Source organism: Petromyzon marinus, unplaced genomic scaffold (assembly GCF_048934315.1).
Source record: "Petromyzon marinus isolate PM22_M1 ecotype Great Lakes invasive population unplaced genomic scaffold, UKy_Petmar_22M1.pri1.0 PM_Scaffold_45, whole genome shotgun sequence".
NCBI classification, from domain to species: Eukaryota; Metazoa; Chordata; class Hyperoartia; order Petromyzontiformes; family Petromyzontidae; genus Petromyzon; species Petromyzon marinus.
Window position 1 is genome coordinate 430,001 of NW_027423446.1, and position 5,933 is coordinate 435,933.

General features: G+C 54.2%; 1 protein-coding gene across 1 annotated transcript in view; it reads right to left on the reverse strand.

Moving 5' to 3' along the window:
• Positions 1-5,697, reverse strand: part of LOC116938260 (uncharacterized) — a 102,144-nt gene extending 96,447 nt beyond the window's left edge. Inside the window, exons 1-2 of the mRNA XM_076064451.1 lie at positions 5,532-5,697; positions 1,229-1,333 (exon numbers count right to left, since the gene is read on the reverse strand). The gene's annotated coding sequence lies outside the window, so the exon portion shown is untranslated. The remainder of the gene's footprint in view (positions 1-1,228; positions 1,334-5,531) is intronic.
• Positions 5,698-5,933: the final 236 nt, after the last annotated feature.

Here is a 5,933-nt window from a genome sequence, read left to right on the forward strand (position 1 = left end):
CCCTCCGTTGTTGTTGGAGGGCGACTGCCTCCAACTGCCCAGTAGCATCCTTCACGAGCCTCCTCCACAGAGGCCGATCTTGACACCGCTGGTACCAGTCATCGGCAAGTCCACTCAGCTCCACGTCCTCCTGTACCACATCACTCCATCTCTTCTCTAGCCCGTGTCACTCACCCACACACTCACCCATCACTCCATCTCTTCTCTAGCCCGTGCCGCGCCCGCTTAGCCCCCTCAATCCGGCCAAACAAAAGCTGTTTCAGCATGCGGTGGCTGGGCATGCGGGCTACATAACCCAGCCAACACAGCCTAGCCCGCCGGAGGAGCTCACCGATGGGACCTTGCCCAGATCTTTCACAGACACACGCACACACACACACACAGACACACACACACACAGACACACACACACACACGCACACACAGACACACACACAGACACACACACACACAGACACTCACACATGCGCATGTGAATGTCAAGCCATGGGGAGGAGGAGTGAATGATTGGAGTGAGTGGTGGATGAGTGAGTGGAGCGTGTTTGTGAGTGGGTGGGTGGGTGGGTGAGTGGGTGGGTGAGTGGGTGGGTGGGTGAGTAGGTCGGCGAACGCGTGGGTGAGTGGGTGAGCGAGTGAGTGAGCGAGTGGGTGAGCGAGTGGGTGAGCGAGTGGGTGAGTGGGTCAGCGAGCGAGTGGGTGAGTGGGTGAGCGAGTGGGTGGTAAGTGGGTGAGCGAGTGGGTGAGCGAGTGGGTGAGCGAGTGGGTGAGTGATTTGGTGAGCGAGTGGGTGAACGAGTGGGTGAGTGGGTCAGCGAGTGATTGGGTGAGCGAGTGGGTTAGCGAGTGGGTAAGCGAGTGGGTGAGCGGGTGAGCGAGTGGGTGGTAAGTGGGTGAGCGCGTGGGTGAGCGAGTGGGTGAGCGAGTGGGTGAGCGGGTGAGCGGGTGAGCGGGTGGGTGGTAAGTGGATGAGTGAGTGGGTGAGCGGGTGAGCGAGTGGGTGGTGAGCGGGTGAACGAGTGGATGAGCCAGTGGGTGAGTGAATGGGTGAGCGAGCGAGTGGGTGAGCGGGTGAGCGAGTGGGTGAGCGAGTGGGTGAGCAGGTGAGTGAGTGGGTGAGTGAGTGGGTGAGTGAGTGGGTGAGCGAGTGGGTGAGCGGGTGAGTCAGTGGGTGAGCGAGTGGGTGAGCGAGTGGGTGAGCGAGTGGGCGGATGCCGTATCCGATGCTCACCATCGGCTCCTCTTGATTCTCCGATCTCCGCTCCGGGTTCCCGGATGTCCTCGCTCCCTTCCCTCTGCCGGTTCTCTGCCTCTCACGCGGCCTCGTCCCCACGCTCTGCATGGACGAGGCCGCACGTCCACCGGTTACACCGTGAGGTCAAAGGTGGACAATCACACAGAGACACACAGACTCACCACACAGAGACCCACAGACCCACAGACTCACCACACAGAGACCCACAGACTCACCACACAGAGACCCACAGACTCACCACACAGAGACCCACAGACTCACCACACAGAGACCCACAGACTCACCACACAGAGACCCACAGACTCACCACCACACAGAGACCCACAGACTCACCACCACACAGAGACCCACAGACCCACAGACTCACCACACAGAGACCCACAGACTCACCACACAGAGACCCACAGACTCACCACACAGAGACCCACAGACTCAACACACAGAGACCCACAGACTCACCACACAGAGACCCACAGACTCACCACCACACAGAGACCCACAGACTCACCACCACACAGAGACCCACAGACCCACAGACTCACCACACAGAGACCCACAGACTCACCACACAGAGACCCACAGACTCACCACACAGAGACCCACAGACTCAACACACAGAGACCCACAGACTCACCACACAGAGACCCACAGACCCACAGACTCACCACACAGAGACCCACAGACTCACCACACAGAGACCCACAGACCCACAGACTCACCACACAGAGACCCACAGACTCACCACACAGAGACCCACAGACTCACCACACAGAGACCCACAGACTCATCACACAGAGACCCACAGACTCACCACTCAGACCCACAGACTCACCACACAGAGACCCACAGACTCACCACTCAGACCCACAGACCCACAGACTCACCACACAGAGATCCACAGACTCACCACACAGAGACCCACAGACTCACCACACAGAGACCCACAGACTCACCACTCAGACCCACAGACCCACAGACTCACCACACAGAGACCCACAGACTCACCACACAGAGACCCACAGACTCACCACACAGAGACCCACAGACTCATCACACAGAGACCCACAGACTCATCACACAGAGACCCACAGACTCACCACACAGAGACCCACAGACTCACCGCACAGAGACCCACACACTCATCACACAGAGACCCACAGACTCACCACACAGAGACCCACAGACTCATCACACAGAGACCCACAGACTCACCACACAGAGACACACAGACTCACCACACAGAGACCCACAGACTCATCACACAGAGACCCACAGACTCACCACACAGAGACCTACAGACTCACCACACAGAGACCCACAGACTCACCACACAGAGACCCACAGACTCACCACACAGAGACCCACAGACTCACCACACAGAGATCCACAGACTCACCACACAGAGACCCACAGACTCATCACAGAGAGACCCACAGACTCACCACACAGAGACCCACAGACTCATCACACAGAGACCCACAGACTCACCACACAGAGACCCACAGACTCACCACACAGAGACCCACAGACTCACCACACAGAGACCCACAGACCCACAGACTCACCACACAGAGACCCACAGACTCACCACACAGAAGCCCACAGACTCACCACACAGAGACCCACAGACTCACCACACAGAGACCCACAGACTCACCACACAGAGACCCACAGACTCACCACACAGAGACCCACAGACTCACCACACAGAGATCCACAGACTCACCACACAGAGACCCACAGACTCACCACACAGAGACCCACAGACTCATCACACAGAGACCCACAGACTCACCACACAGAGACCCACAGACTCACCACACAGAGACCCACAGACTCACCACACAGAGACACACAGACTCACCACAGAGACCCACAGACTCACCACACAGAGACACACAGACTCACCACACAGAGACCCACAGACTCACCACACAGAGACCCACAGACTCATCACACAGAGACCCACAGACTCACCACACAGAGACCCACAGACTCATCACACAGAGACCCACAGACTCACCACACAGAGACCCACAGACCCGCAGACTCACCATACAGAGGCCCACAGACTCACCACACAGACCCACAGACTCACCACACAGAGACCCACAGACTCACCACACAGAGACCCACAGACTGACCAAACAGAGACCCACACACTCACCACACAGAGATCCACAGACTCATGACACAGAAACCCATAGACTCACCACACAGAGACCCATAGACTCGCTGCACAGAGACCCACAGACTCATCACACAGAGACCCACAGACTCACCACACAGAGACCCACAGACTCACCACACAGAGACCCACAGACTCACCACACAGAGACCCACAGACTCACCACACAGAGACCCACAGACTCACCACACAGAGACCCACAGACTCACCACATAGAGACCTGTAGACTCATCACACAGAGACGTACAGACTCACCACACAGAGACCCATAGACTCACCACACAGAGACCTACAAACTCATCATACAGATATCCATAGACTCACCACACAGAGACCCATTGATTCACCACACAGAGACCCACAGACTCATCACACAAAGACCCATAGACTCAGTAAAAGGTTTTTACCCTTTTATCTGGCACAAATAAAACTGACACCTTTATACAAGGCATCATGTTTGCAATAACCAAAACACAAGCAGTCAAAATGCCAACAAAAAAAGACAACTCTGATAATGTATGTGGCACTGTCCTTGAATTTGATTGGTCCACACCCGAGACAGCTTTTCTTATGGCCCAGTTGTACGCCTTTTGGCGTCTTCTGGTCCAACACCAGTGGAGACTGGGTTCTAAAGGTGTCCGGTTTTTTTTGTGCCAGATCAAAGGGTAAAAACCTATTACTATATCTTGTTACTGCCAAATGAGGTTTAATAATGTAAGTGCTTACCCATAGACTCACCACACAGAGACCCACAGACTCACCACACAGAGACCCACAGACTCACCACACAGAGACCCACAGACTCACCACACAGAGACCCACAGACTCACCACACAGAGACTCACAGACTCACCACACAGAGACCCATAGACTCATCACGCAGAGACCCACAGACTCAGCACACAGAGACCCACAAACTCACCACACAGAGACCCACAGACTTACCGCACAGAGACCCACAGACTCACCACACAGAGACCCACAGACTCACCACACAGAGACCCACAGACTCACCACACAGAGACCCACAGACTCACCACACAGAGACCCACAGACTCACCACACAGACACACAGACTCACCACACAGATACCCATAGAATCACCACACAGAGACCCACAGACTCATCACACAGAGACCCATAGACTCACCACACAGATACCCATAGAATCACCACACAGAGACCCACAAACTCACCACACAGAGACCCCCAGAGACTCACCACACAGATACCCACAGACTCATCACATAGACCCACAGACACACCACACAGAGACCCACAAACTCACCACACAGAGACTCACAGACTCACCACACAGAGACCCATAGACTCATCACGCAGAGACCCACAGACTCAGCACACAGAGACCGACAGACTCACCACACAGAGACCCACAGACTCACCACACAGAGACCCACAGACTCACCACACAGAGACCCACAGACTCACCACACAGAGACCCACAGACTCACCACACAGAGACCCACAGACTCATCACACAGAGACCCATAGACTCACCACACAGAGACCCATAGACTCACCATACAGAGACCCACAGACTCATCCCTATAGAATGCGCCTATATTCTTATGAATAGTATCATATTTAACTAGTGTATGATATGTCAGTGTCCATTTAACAGATACAATAGATCATTATATAGAATATACAAAGCATTCATTGTATGCTTATTCATTGTATGATTTGTACAACCTTGACGGCTTGTATACTTATCGAGTGTATGCTATGTGAGAGTAATACAAATGACATCATAAACATCACCATCATCATCACCATCATTACCAAAACCACATCATCATCATCACCACCATAATCACCATCATCATCACCGTCATCATCACCGTCATTACCAAAACCACATCATCATCACCACCACCATCATCACAATCATCATCACCATCATCATCACCACCACCATCACTATCATCACCATCATCATCCCACCACCATCACCACCATCATCACCACCACCATCACCACCATCATCATCACCACCACCATCATCACCACCATCATCACCATCACCGCCACCATCACCACCACCATCACCATATTCAGTACAGTACTCACCATCCAACACCTACACACAAATATCCCCCAGGTAGCCTCTAGCAGACTGTAGGGGCAAGTGCTGTTAGTAGCACCTACACACAGACAAAGATCCCCCGTGTAGCCTCTAGCAGGCTGTAGGGGCAAGTGCTGTCAGTTGCACCTACACACAGACAAAGATCCCCCGTGTAGCCTCTAGCAGGCTGTAGGGGCAAGTGCTGTTAGTAGGACCTACACACAGACAAAGATCCCCCGTGTAGCCTCTAGCAGGCTGTAGGGGCAAGTGCTGTCAGTAGCGAGTAGCAGCGCCTATGAAGGCTACCGGCACTGTGGCACACACAGAGGGGGTGGGTGGCCAGCACCACGCCCGGCCGCCTTTGTCTCTCCAGTGCTGGCGATGTTCACACCACCACAACTACACCA